At 46.3% G+C, this 14947-nt stretch overlaps 1 pseudogene; it reads left to right on the top strand.

Moving 5' to 3' along the window:
- Positions 1–8628: 8628 nt before the first annotated feature.
- Positions 8629–9091, top strand: LOC116749279 (annotated as a pseudogene).
- Positions 9092–14947: the final 5856 nt, after the last annotated feature.

Raw genomic sequence — 14947 nt, 5'->3', positions numbered from 1 at the left:
CCTTGGATATAGAGCAGCAGAACTCATTCATTCATTCATTTTTATTCAAGATGCTTAATAATATCAGCTTATTATAGATAAGCATTTCTCAAAGCCTGATCCATGAGTGCTGGACATGAGCATTTCTTGGTTTTGAATGTGTGTGGTGGCGAGGTAGGTGTCAGGGTGGTTAGGTACCTGGGGTCCACACCAGTCCTAACAAGTCTGAATTGAAGGGAATGGACCTCAGGAAGCTGTGTTGAAACTAGTTCCAGGTGGTTTTGATGCCCGTGAAAGTGTGAAAACCTGTGCGGGAGATGATATTGGCATCTGGAGCTGGGTAAGATGGCCCAGGGAGAAGCTAGTGGGAGAATGAAAGGGCCAAGGGGGAAAGACCAGGGAAGCAGCCTTCCTTGCAGTGAACAGTGAGCCCTTACTGTGTGTCCCACAGTACAGCAGTGAGCAAGACAGGCACGTCTCTGCCTTCAATGGGCCTCTATTCTTGCGGGGCACAGGGTAGTAAACAAAGAATTCCAAGGATGCTGATTGCAGGAAGGAGGTGCAGGGACCTTTGGGGATGTGTAATAGGGTCTAACCCAATGGAGAATGAGAAAGAAGGCTTTGAGAAAGTGACTTGCAGCTGAAATCTGGGGGGACCGGGATGATAGGCAAATCCGGGTGGGGGCCAGAGTGCTAAGGCCAAGGGACCAGGCCCTGGGAAGGCCGAGAGGCAGGAGAGGGTCTGTCCCATAAAGGAGCGGAAGGGGGCCGGGGAGGCCAGAGCAGAGAGCTGGACAGGGAGGCAAGGAGGCTGGCGGGGCTGGACCTGCAAGGCCTTGAGTGCCTGGTAAGGAGCTGTCACTCCATCCTCCATCCTGGGGGCAGTGGTGACCACTGGGGAGCAGGAGGCAGAGTGTCGTGGGTGGAGGCAGAGAAGCCCTGATAGAGTCTGAGAAGGAGACATCCCCAAGCCAAGAATGGTTTTCACATTTTTTGTTTGTTTGTTTGTTTTTGCGGTACGCGGGCCTCTCACTGTTGTGGCCTCTCCCGTTGCAGAGCACAGGCTCCGGACGCGCAGGCTCAGCGGCCATGGCTCACGGGCCCAGCCGCTCCGCGGCATGTAGGATCTTCCCGGACCGGGGCACGAACCCGCGTCCCCTGCATCGGCAGGCGGACTCTCAATCACTGCACCACCAGGGAAGCCCCACATTTTTTAATGTTGAAAAAAAATGGTTTTTAATAATATTTCATGATAAGTAAAAATGTTCTAAAATTCAAAGGTCCAAAAATAAAGTTTTATAGGAACACAGTCACGCTGATTTATTCGTTTCCGTGCCGTTTCTGGTGACAGAGGCCCTCGGACCAGCACCTTAATGTGTTTTGTCTGCCCCTTTACAGAGAACAATTGCCCGATCCCTCTGAACTGCTCAGCAGGACTGTCTTTTGAGGAACAAAGTGTGTCAGCGTTTAACGTTGTGAAACGTTGAGGACAAATGGAGGAATCTGACCCCTTGAAATCAGAATGTGAGTCTCAATGCCAGGGAAGCTGGGACACAAGCTTTTCTGTCTCCATGGTTTGGGTCCTGCCCTCAGTAGAGAGGTATTAAGCCTTGAGCGAAGAGGAAAGCTCCCTGCCTTTGCACCTGCCCAGAGGGACGTCACCGTGTGTGTCAGCAGTTCTCCCTGCCATCGAATTAAGGTCGCTTCCTGGAGCTGCTGGGAGGGGGCGGGTCGGGATCCTGCTCAGGGTGCTGTCCCCACCCTGCCCCTGACAGCGTAAGGCCCAGCCCGCCCCCTGCCTCCCCCCATCCTGGTGTGCCTGGGGTGCCCGCTGGGGCGGCTGAGAGAGTCCTCGCCCAGGCTCACCCCTCCTGCATCTGCTCCCAGCCAGTCTCCATGCCTGGCCCTGGGCCTTGGCCCTGGTTCGCGGAGAGGAGTCCGCACAAGGTCAGCTCTCCGGGGAAGCCAAGTGGGCTCGTTGCCCGTCTGCAGTAGAGGACAGAAAAATCAATCAAATGCAATCACGCTCAAGTACTCACCCTTCTTTGCATGTCCCTTAGTATTTCACATTCGTTATCCATTATTTTTCTACCTCTAGGCAATTCAGTGGATACCAGGCACACAGTGGGTGCTCAAAAACAAGCAAAAAAAACCGTAGTCCCTCAAATCTGGGCTCCTGCGGTTGACCATCTCATGTGATCCTACAACAGCCCAGAGGGAAGTATGTGTGGTCTCTGCCTTTTGATGAGACACCAAGAACTCAGCTGACTTGCCCATGATCACACAACTGATAAGTGGTGAAACTTGAATTTGACTGTCAGCCCAAGCTCTTTCCACAACCCACTGAAAGGGCAAATAGAGATGAGAAACAATGCAAGGCAGTAGATTGGAACATGGGCTTTGAAAGGAGTGGGTCCTGGAATTAAATATTGATTCGGCAATTCATTGCAGTAGAGGCTGCTGTATGTCTAAAAAACTATACATCCCCAGCCTCCTTGCCTCTAAGTGTGCCCATGAAACCACAAGGTGGCTAATGAGAGGTAGGCAGAGTGTTGAGTGTGACCTCCAACAGGTCTTTTAAGTTAAGCATGTGCACCCTTCTGTGTACCTTCCTCCATCTTCCTGTTAGAAAGGAGATGTGATGATAGGAGCTTTTGCAGCCACCTTGGACCATGAGGAGCAGGGTTATACCCAAAAGACTGGGGAATCTGAGCACACAGAGAGCTTTGAGGACCTGACACACAAGCCCTGGGCTGTTTCACAAGAAAAAAATAAATAAATAAACAAACTTCTACCTTGTTTAAGCCACTAGGTATGCATATTTATTTTTAAAAGCAGATGAATATAATCCTAACTTAATCTCCCTGAACCCTAGTCTTCTAATCCAGCGTATGTAGATAGTAAGAGCTACATCATGGAGTCATTATGTGGGTTAAATAGCAGCTAATATTTATCGAGCACTTACTACTTTTCTAACCATTTTACATGTGCTGTTACATTAAGTCCTCAAAACAAACCCCCAAGGGAGGTACTATTGTTACCACCTTACAAACAGGATTCTGAGGCTCAAAGAAGGCATTAGCTAATTTAGGTTCAGCTGTGAGTGACACAAACCCCTAGTTAACAATGGCAATTGTGTTTCTCTTGGCAGTTCAGCTGGACACATATGGAGTCTCTGCTCCGGGGAGTCTTCAGAGCTCACTCAGAGCTCACCTCGCTGTTGTCTCTGGGTGGTGGCCCTCACCCTCAGGGTCCACACTGGCAGCACCACAGTGCAGGCAGCATGACAGAAGGGATTTTTGAAAAGCAGAGAGAAGGGCTGTCTCTGAAGGAAGACTTCTCAGAAACGAATTCATGACCTTTCGGCTTAGATGCCATTGAATAAAACGTAAGTGCATGGCTACACATAGTTGCAAGGGAGCTGGGAAATGTAGTCTTTATTCTGGGATGCCACGTGCCCAGCTAAAAACTTCCCTGCTATGAAAAGGGGGAGGGTGGATATTGGGGGACTGTATTAGTCAGGATTCTGCAGAGAAACTGAATCAATGGGATAGACAGTAGAAAGATATATAGGGAGAGAGAGAGCGAGAAATAAGGGATTTGTTATAGAAATTGATTCATGTGGTTATGGAAGTTGAAAAGTCTTGCCATCTGCAAGGTGAGATCCATAAAAGCTGATGACGTAATTCATTCCAAGTCTAAAGGTTTGAGAACAAGGGGGCAGATGCTGTAGCTCCCAGTCTAAGCCTAAAAGCCCAAGAACCAGGAACTCTGATGTCTGAGGGCAGAAGGTGGATGTCTCTGCTCAGGTAGAGACAGTGAATTTAAGCTTCCTGTCTTTTTGCTCTATTCAGGCCCTTGATGGATTGGATCATGCCCACTTGCATTGGTGAGGGTGATCTTCTTTACTCAGTCTACCAATCCAAATGCTAATCTCTTCCAGAAACACCCTCACAGACACAACAAAAATTAATGTTTTACCAGCCATCTGAGCATCTCTTAGCCTAGTCAAGTTGACGCATGAAATGAACCATCACGAGAATTTAACCACAAAGAGGTTAAATAATTGACTTAAGCTATAGATAAAAGGTGGCAGAGCTTGGATTTGAGTCCAAGCAGCCTGGCTCGAGAGCCTGGTCTCTTAACCATTCCCCCACACCACGGTTGGTCAAATCCAGCCCACCACGTGTTTTTGTGAACAAAGTTTATTGGGCACTCAACCACGCCCACTTGTTTCCATATTGTCTGGGGCTGCTTTCACTGCAGGGTTGAGGAGTTGCCATAGAGACAACATGGCTGGCAAAGCTGAAAATATTTACCTTTTATGGAAAAAGTGTCCAGACACTTCTTGAGGCCAGGTCTAAAATAACGAGCTGAGCTTCCTCTCGCAGCTGTAACCAGAGTAGTCATCCATCCACCAGCTCTAGTTTGTCTAAGACAGACTTGGTAGAGAAAAAGTACACCCTGGGGGAGTGCTCTAAGCTTTCACAGCTCTTGTCTGAGAGGAAATTAAATGAAGGTATAAGAGCTTTCTCAGAACTACCAGTCTTGCCTGAACCAAGATGGTGGAGTAGCAGGACGTGCTCTCACTCCCTCTTGCGAGAACACCAGAATCACAACTAGCTGCTGGACAGTCATCGACAGGAAGACACTGGAACTCAGAAAAAAGGACACCCCACATCCAAAGACAAAGGAGAAGCCACGGTGAGACGGTAGGAGGGGCGCAATCACAGCAAAATCAAATCCCGTAACTGCTGGGTGGGTGACTCACAAACTGGAGAACACTTATACCACAGAAGTCCATCCACTGGAAGGAAGGTTCTGAGCCCCACATAAGGCTTCCCAACCTGGGGGTCTGGCAACGGGAAGAGGAATTCCTAGAGAATCAGACTTTGAAGCCTAGCGGGAATTGATTGCAGGACTTCGACAGGACTGGGGGAAACAGAGACTCCACTCTTGGAGGGCACACACAAAGTAGTGTGTGCATCGGGATCCAAGGGAAGGAGCAGTGACCCCAGAGGAGACTGAACCAGACCTACCTGCTACTGTTGGAGGGTCTCCTGCAGAGGCGGGGGAGGCTGTGGCTCACCATGGGGACAAGGACACTGGCAGCAGAAGTTCTGGGAAGTACTCCTTGGCATGAGCCCTCCCAGAGTCCTCCAATAGCCCCACCAAAGAGCCCAGCTAGGCTCCAGTGTTGGGTTGCCTCAGGCCAAACAACCAAAACGGAGGGAACACAGCCCCACCCATCAGCAGACAAGTGGATTAAAGTTTTACTGAGCTCCGCCCACCAGAGCAACAGCCAGCTCTACCCACCACCAGTCCCTCCCATCAGGAAACTTGCACAAGCCTCTTAGATAGACTCATCCACCAGAGGGCAGACAGCAGAAGCAAGAAGAACTACAATCCTGCAGCCTGTGGAACAAAAACCACATTCACAGAAAGATAGACAAGATGCAAAGGCAGAGGGCTATGTACCAGATGAAGGAACAAGATAAAACCCCAAAAAAACAACTGAATGAAGTGGAGATAGGCAACCTTCCAGAAAAAGAATTCAGAATAATGATAGTGAAGATGATCCAGGACCTCGGAAAAAGGATGGAGGCAAAGATCAAGAAGATGCAAGAAATGTTTATCAAAGACTTAGAAGAATTAAAGAACAAACAAACAGAGATGAACAATACGATAACTGAAATGAAAACTACACTAGAAGGAATCAATAGCAGAATAACTGAGGCAGAAGAATGGATAAGTGACCTGGAAGACAGAATGGTGGAATTCACTGCTGTGGAACAGAATAAAGAAAAACGAATGAAAAGAAGTGAAGACAGCCTAAGAGACCTCTGGGACAACATTAAACGCAACAACATTCACATTATAGGGGTCCCAGAAGGAGAAGAGAGAGAGAAAGGACCCAAGAAAATATTTGAAGAGATTATAGTCGAAAAATTCCCTAACATGGATAAGGAAATAGCCACCCAAGTCCAGGAAGCTCAGAGAGTCCCATACAGGACAAACCCAAGGAGAAACACACTGAGACACATAGTAATCAAATTGTAAAAAATCAAAGACAAAGAAAAATTATTGAAAGCAGCAAGGGAAAAATGACAAATAACATAAAAGGGAACTCCCATAAGGTTAACAGCTGATTTCTCAGCAGAAACTCTACAAGCCAGAAGGGAGTGGCATGATATACTTAAAGTGATGAAAGGGAAGAACCTACAACCAAGATTACTCTACTCAAGATCTCATTCAGATTTGATGGAGAAATCAAAAGCTTTACAGACAAGCAAAAGCTAAGAGAATTCAGTACCACCAAACCAGCTCTACAACAAATGCTAAAGGAACTTCTCTAAGTGGGAAACACAAGAGAAGAAAAGGACCTACAACAACAAACCCAAAACAATTAAGAAAATGGTCATAGGAACATACATATCGATAATTACCTGAAATGTGAATGGATTAAATGCTCCAACCAAAACACACAGGCTTGCTGAATGGATATAAAAACAAGACCCAAATATATGCTGTCTACAAGAGACCCACTTCAGACCTAGGGACACATACAGACTGAAAGTGAGGGGGTGGAAAAAGATCCCATGCAAATGGAAATCAAAAGAAAGCTGGAGTAGAAATACTCATAACAGGTAAAATGGACTTTAAAATAAAGAATGTTACAAGAGACAAGGAAGGACACTACATAATGATCAAGGGATCAATCCAAGAAGAAGATATTACAATTATAAATATATATGCACCCAACATACGAGCACCTCAATACATAAGGCAACTGCTAACAGCTATAACACAGGAAATCGAGAGTAACACAAAAATAGTGGGGGACTTTAACACCTTACTTACACCAATGGACAGATCATCCAAAATGAAAATAAATAAGGAAACAGAAGCTTTAAATGACACAATAAACCAGATTGATTTAATTGATATTTATGGGACATTGCATCCAAAAACAGCAGATTACACTTTCTTCTCAAGTGCACATGGAATATTCTCCAGGACAGATCACATCTTGGGTCACAAATCAAGCCTCAGTAAATTTAAGAAAATTGAAATCATATCAAGTGCCTTTTCTGACCACAACGCTATGAGATTAGAAATCAATTACAGGGAAAAAAAAACTTTAAAAACACAAACACATGGAGGTTAAACAGTACATTACTAAATAACCGAGAGATCACTGAAGAAATCAAAGAGGAAATCAAAAAATACCTAGAGACAAATGACAATGAAAGCACAACGATCCATAGGATGCAGCAAAAGCAGTTCTAAGAGGGAAGTTTATAGCTATAGAAGCCTACCTCAAGAAACAAGAAAAACCTCAAATAAACAATCTAACCTTACACCTAAAGGAACTAGGGAAAGAAGAACAAACAAAACCCAAAGTTAGCAGAAGGAAAGAAACCATAAAGATCAGAACAGAAATAAATGCAATAGAAACAAAGAAAACAATAGCAAACATCAATAAAACTAAAAGCTGGTTCTTTGAGAAGAGAAACAAAATTGATAAACCATTAGCCAGACTCATCAAGAGAAAGAGGGAGAGGACTCAAATCAATAAAATTAGAAATGAAAAAGAAGTTACATCAGACACCAAAGAAATACAAAGCATCCTAAGAGACTACTACAGGCAACTGTATGCCAATATAATGGACAACCTGGAAGAAATGGACAAATTCTTAGAAAGGTATAAACTTCCAAGACTGAACCAGGAAGAAATAGAAAATATGAACAGACCAATCACAAGTAATGAAATTGAAACTGTGATTAAAAATCTTCCAACAGGGCTTCCCTGGTGGCGCAGTGGTTGAGAGTCCGCCTGCCAATGCAGGGGACACAGGTTCGTGCCCCGGTCCGGGAAGATTCCACATGCCTCGGAGTGGCTGGGCCCGTGAGCCATGGCCGCTGAGCCTGCGCGTCCGGAGCCTGTGCTCCGCAACGCGAGAGGCCGCAACAGTGAGAGGCCCGCGTACCGCAAAAAAAAAAAAAAAAAAAAAAGGGAATCTGTTGACAAAATGATTCTGAAGTTCATAAGGAAGAGGAAGCTAGAAAAAATATCTAAGAAAAATGTGAAGAAGAAAAAACAAAGAAAAACATGAAAGATAAGTGATCCTTTGCCAAGAATTTTAGGTGATATTATCTCATTTCATCCTCATAGTAGTTCCATAAGGTAGAGACTGTTATTAACCCCGTTTTAGAAATGACAAAGCTGAGTTCAACGGCGACAAAGGATCTCCAAGGATGACAGATTTAGATGCATCTATAATCTATACATGTACCTATATCTACGTCTATACTTGTGTCAGTGGTTTGAGAGGGCATTTAAATACAGATTTTTTTCAACCAGATTTTAGACTCTCTGCATTCCCCTTTGATGCCTCCAAAGCTGTTGCAGAAACCCCAGATCCCTGAGAAATGCTATGGGACTGATTACCGATTTCTAAGAAAACCTAACTCACTGCTAGCAGAGCTGTGATCTCTCCAACAAAAACGGTTGATTGAAAGACATCTATTAATGGAGAAATGCTGCAATTTAATAAATAACCCCCCACATGAAAATTATTTCACACACTCATGCGTGAGGCGAGCGGAGCCAGACAAGACCAGAGGTCGAACTCGGGATCTGACAAGATGGTCGGGCTGCCCCGCAGGATTATCAAGGAAACCCAGAGTTTGCTGGCAGAGCCAGTTCCCGGCATTAAAGCAGAACCAGATGAGAGCAGCGCCCGTTATTTTCATGTGCTCATTGCTGGCCCTCAGGATTCCCCCTTTGAGGGAGGGACTTTTAAACTTGAACTATTCCTTCCAGAAGAATACCCAATGGCAGCCCCTAAAGTACGTTTCATGACCAGAATTTATCATCCTAATGTAGACAAGTTGGGAGGAATATGTTTTAGATATTTTGAAAGATAAGTGGTCCCCAGCACTGCAGATCCGCGCAGTCCTGCTATCGATCCAGGCTTTGTTATTAAGTGCTCCCAACCCAGATGGCCCATCAGCAAATGAGGTAGCGGAGCAGTGGAAGACCAACGAAGCCCACGCCATAGAAACGGCTAGAGCATGGACTAGGCTATATGCCATGAATAATATTTAAATCGATCCGATCATCAGGTGTGCATCACTTCTCCTGTTCTGCCAAGACTTCTTCCTTTTCTGTTTGCATTTAATGGACACAGTCTTAGAAACATTACAGAATAAAAGCCCAGACACCTTCAGTCCTCTGGTGACTGAATGCACAGTGGCAAATCTATGTCTCGTCCTGACTCACTGTTGTAAAGCAGGAGCAGAGGCCAGAAGTGTCATCTGGATTGTTGTGAGACGTTTAAAAGCAGTGGCCCTTCTCTGCTTTTATTCATTTCCCCATCATGGTTTGAGTATGAAGCGCCATGAATGAAGGTAGTTGTCAGGGTTAGCTGCAGGGGTGTGGGTGTTTTTCTTTATTATTATTAATTTTTGGTGGCCGGGGGAAGGTAGTTTTATTTGAATTTTATGGGCTCCTTTCCCCCTTTTTATGGTGATCTGATTGTATTGGTTAAAAGCAGCTAACCCTGGCTTCCCTGGTGGCGCAGTGGTTGAGGGTCCGCCTGCCGATGCAGGGGACGCGGGCTCGTGCTCCGGTCCGGGAAGTTCCCACATGCCGCGGAGCGGCTGGGCCCGTGAGCCACGGCCGCTGAACCTGCGCGTCCGGAGCCTGTGCTCCGCAACGGGAGAGGCCGCAACGGTGAGAGGCCCGCGTAACGCAAAAAAAAAAAGCAGCTAACCCGTTCTTTAGAATATGCTCTCTAGCCAAGTCTAACTTTATTTAGACACTGTAGATGGACAAGCTTGATTGTTTGAACCAAAATGGGAACATTAAACAAACATCACAGCCCTCACTAATAACATTGTGACTTTGCTGTCAAGTGCAGAATCCTCCCTTCAGGAAAAAGCTTGTGACCATTGTGTATGGCTTGTCTGGAAACTTCTGTAAATCTTATGTTTTAGTAAAATAAATATTTTTTGTTATTCTAAAAAAAAAAAACAATATTTCTCACACACACACACACACACACACACACACACACACACACAGACTGTTTAATGCCAAGGGCCAAGAAGACCTGCGTAAATTCCGCAAGAAGCTTTATTATCCCAAACCGGAGGCTGAGCCGTGAAGACTACATTCTAAGCCCCCTCTTGTCCCCGCTGTTTGTTACCAGGGTTTAGACAACCTCAAAGTGACGGGTCAGTTATTTGGACCAGATGGCAGGATTGATCAAAGACCTCAACAGCACCTGTGCTAATGAAAATCTACTGCATACACTAATGGCAGTTAGAAAGCCGGGGATCATGCTGTGCAGGCTTCCAAGCCCCTCCCACAACACTGGATTTGATGGATGATTCCTGGCAGCCCTCTGATAGCACATGGCTCTCACCATCTACACACTCGGTGGGTCTCCTGTCAAGTTTAAAAAGATGCCAAGGTTTACCTCTCTCACGCTCCCCACCACACCCATGTAAATGGGAACACTACCCATTGCTTGTGCATTTTGACACTATATCGGTGGTCTCTGGTGTCAGGAAGCCCCACACGACAGAAAGGTCTGGAATCCCATGACTGGTGCAGGAAATGTCAGCTCCCAGGCCATGGGCTTTATACTCAGGTCTGCTTCTCCCTCATCCCAGCACCTCCAATTCTACCGTCTAAATATCTCTCAGATGATGGGAATGTAAATTGGTGCAGCCACTACGGAGAACAGTCTGGAGTTTCCTTTAAAAACTAAAAATAGGACTTCCCTGGTGGCGCAGTGGTTAAGACTCTGCACTTCCAATTCAGAGGGCCCAGGTTAGATCCCTGGTCAGGGAACTAGATCCCACATGCATGCTGCAACTAAGAGTTTGCACGCAACAACTAAGGAGCCCACATGCTGCAGTTAAGGAGCTGGCGAGCCACAACTAAGGAGCCCACATGCTGCAGTTAAGGAGCTGGCGAGCCACAACTAAGGAGCCCGCTTGCCACAACTAAGACCTGGTGCAACCAAATAAATAAATAAATATTAAAAAAAAAAAAAAGCCAGGATAATGGGAAATGTGCTTCTTGGTTCTCAGGGTTACAGCTTATGTGTAAAAGGAACTGTTGAAGTTCTTCAGATTCCAAGTATTTTGAGCCTGCCCCGGCTCAGGGTAGGGGCAGGGGTACCTGACTCCCAGCTGAAGGCTCAGCCCCAGACCTGGGGTCTAGAGTGGGAAGAGGTCCCATCGCATAGCCTAGGGCTTAGGGCTTAGCATGGACGCCCCACAAGGCTGGCTCATCCCTGTTGCTGGTTACCAAGGCTCATTGTCAGTTTAGGACTAGACGGACCTACCAATAATCTGGAAGTATTTTCTGCGGTTCATCACCTAACTTCCTGTGAGCCAGGAAACCTATCAACCTCTTATTTCCTGGCAAAATGTATCCCTGTGAAAATTACTACTTGGGTGCAGTAGAACCCAGCATCACAATCCTTGTTACTGATAAATTAGAATTAACTCAAGGTTAAACTGTGTTCTTTCAAGCATACCTCCACACTTAATAAAGCCTATTCTAACCTATCAGTTCAGTACAGACTTCCCACTGCATGAAATAGGAATCATATTTAAAAAAATTAAAACTCGGTGGCAATAAGTCCAACTATAGTCTAGGGAAAGTAATTTACAGGGAATTCTTTCTGTCTCAGGGCCCTCCCGACTCCAGCCCCAAGAACAGCTGAATAATGGGTACACTCCACTGAGATTATCACAAATATTAGATCTTGTCATTGACCTTCAAAGATGAGTCTCCATGCTCTGGGGACAACCAAACAATGGCCTGTTAATAAATATGGACTTAGCTCTACTCCCTTAAGCCTAACAATGATGGTGAGTAATATACCACAATCAAGTCCAGATCTAGTCCAAGGTAACCATGGAGGTTAACCTATCTGGAAAGCTTATTATGGGCTTGGCTTTTGATGTGGATTCTCCCATCTCATGACAAGCCTGGTGTAGGTGACGTTCCCCACTGTCCTGTTCAGTAGAGTAGGCAAGGGAGGTTATTAATGTGTCTGAGGCCAGTCACACATCTGGGAAGAAACGGGATGGGAATCCAGGAAGTTTGATCCAAACCCAAGCTCTTAGGGGTTGCCCTGTGCTGCTACCCTGGTGAACTGCAAAGACCTAACGCTTCTTGTGACGCATCAGGACAGAACGGAGAAAGAGAATCCTTTGCTTATTTTTTACATATTTTTCTAAGCACTACATATGCTAGCGATAGTGGATCCTCGAGTGAAGCCAAGCAAAAGGGCAATGACAATCTGGTGCTGTGGGGACAAAGCAGGGAGGTGAGGGAAGGCCTTCTGGGGCAGCGACCTGGGAGGTCTGTAAGTAGGGGAGTGAGAAGTGTAAGCAGTGTGTCTGTGGAGGGCCATTCTGGCTGCAGTCAGGGAAAAGGCCTTCGAAGCAAGGTGCACTTAGGCTTTCAGGCCAGATCTGCTCCCAGCTCAACTGCACAACCCGTGCAGCCTGAAGACCTGCAGTGACACTGCTCTCAGGAAACAGGACGGGATGCGACCTCCCGCAAGTCCATCTTGGCCACGTTGTGGGTGGCTTGACAACAGCTCTTCCCCCTTTCACTGTTCCTCCCCTCTCCCTCAAATTAGCTATCGTATGGGACCCCCCCCCCCCCCGCGGTCCTGTGGTTGAGACAACGCGCTTACTCTGCAGGGGGCACAGGTTCGATCCCTGGGCAGGGAACCGCATTTGACGCGGCCAAAAAAAAAAAAAAAAAAATTCTCAACTGGATTAAGAAATCTATCTTTTTTAATAGCTATCAAATCAGCTCCTTTTGGTGTGACCATCCACCGGTATCTATTTTTGCCTGTCAGTGACTCTCCGGAACCCACCTGGCAGCTTCCTTGCCTCTGGTTTAAATGTACTCCAACATAACTTGGCCAGCACGAAGGTCGATCCTCTGAACCCTTAGCCCGATCTCTCCTGTCACGAACACCAAGGGACCCAACCTCTCAAGAAACAATTTTCCTCTAAATAACCAAGCTCATTCATGAATTTACAAGGGCTCTTTCTCAAGCTAGCTGCTGGGGCATTGGTAATTACAGGAAAGCTTGAGGTCCCAGATTCTACCCAAGTCAATTCAATAGGGCCAATACAAGAAACCCAAGACGCCTTAAAACTTACCTGCTGTTCTAAAATACCTCCCAAACTTAAATGAAGTGTAATGACATTTATGTAACTGCCAGCTTACAAGACAAAAACTACCTCAACTCATACAAATGTTCTAAAATAACTTCATCTATTTCTAAACCGTCTAATAACACAGGACTGAAGTTGTGACATAAATCAGATGATACAAGCCAGCGCCCTGTAGTGGAAAGCCGAGAAGTGGACCTTGCATTTTTACATAGATGACGTGTGATGTTGCTGTTTGCACAATGAACTCCGGTGTCACTGTTCTATCACAGTGGATTCTAATCACGCAGACCATTAAAGTTATTGAGACTGACATCAGATAGCATCTTCAGTTTCCCACTTGGCAGAGACTTGTCAAGCATAGAGAAAAAAAGGATTAATTAACTTTGGAAAGAACATTTCCATTTCTTGTAGAGCTCCGTGATTCCTTAAACTTTTAAGCTCTCTGGTGACTGATATGATCTATGACACACAAGCATCTGAGTCAAATTATTCGCCTAGCAGCTCTCCCCTAGTGCTAATATTCCAGGGAGGTTTCCTACGTTGATGTTTCCCTACAAATAAGTTGCTTATCATTTCATTTTTTAGATGAACCCTAAGGGGACATAGGCAGGTTTAAGGAAAAGCCAAAAGGAGCAAAATTATGGAAAGGTACCCTATTACACACCAGATGTGAAGGCAAGGGACAATTTTGCAGACTCATGTGTGTGCCCCATGGCCTGGTACTCATCCAGGGACAGTAAAAAGTGGTTTGTTAACGGTATTCTTTCCAAAGGACAAGGTCACAGCCTCGGTCGGCCACCACGTGGCAGCAGCACAGGCAGCTCTGAGCACAGGGCTTCCTTCCAGTGCCCTCACATTCATTTGTAAAGCAAAGTGCTTCCAACAATTGAGCTCCAACCTCCTCTAAGGGTCTGTGTAAGCTCTTAGCTTAGAGCAGACCCAAAAGGTATTGATGGGATGCAGTATACAATGCACGTAATATAAAACTTTTTTTTTGGCTCCGGACGCGCAGGCTCAGCGGCCATGGCTCACGGGTCCAGCCGCTCCGCGGCATGTGGGATCTTCCCGGACTGGGGCACGAACCTGTGTCCCCTGCATCGGCAGGCGGACTCTCAACCACTGCACCATCAGGAAAGCCCCGTAACATAAAACTTTTTGTGGCAGTAATCTGCTTTTCTTTTCCCTGAAGCCCTGAGCTCTGTAATTTACGAGGGGCCGTCCTATCACCTGACAGGGCCGTCCCCACAGATGTACGGCAGTCCCCATGGATGTGGGGATGGGCTGTGGGGATGGCACAGTCCCCACGGATGTGGGGATGGGCTACAACTTGCCTTTCTTTTCTCCTGGGAATCTCACAACCTCTGGGGGAAGGATGGAGCCAGGAGCTGTGAGCTACAAGACCACCCGGCAGGTCAATCCTTACCCCACCAAGTCTGTCCGTTTTCAGAGCTTTTCCAAGTGGCACTCATGTAAACTCAATAATCACAGAACAAACCTCCAGAACAGCTCCGGGGAAATAAGCCATCCCGCTTTCCTTGTCATTTTTGCTCTTTTCATTAAAAAATGCAGCTTCGGGCTTCCCTGGTGGCGCAGTGGTTAAGAATCTGCCTGCATTGGCAGGGGAAACGGGTTCGATCCCTGGTCCGGGAAGATCCCACATGCCGTGAAGCAACTAAGCCCGTGCGCCACAACAACTGAGCCTGCACTCCAGAGCCCGTGCGCCACAACTACTGAGCCTGCGTTC

This window comes from Phocoena sinus, chromosome 2 (genome assembly GCF_008692025.1).
Source record: "Phocoena sinus isolate mPhoSin1 chromosome 2, mPhoSin1.pri, whole genome shotgun sequence".
NCBI lineage: Eukaryota > Metazoa > Chordata > Mammalia > Artiodactyla > Phocoenidae > Phocoena > Phocoena sinus.
The sequence above is the reverse complement of the archived record's forward strand: the minus strand, read 5'-3'. Positions and strand labels throughout refer to the sequence as shown.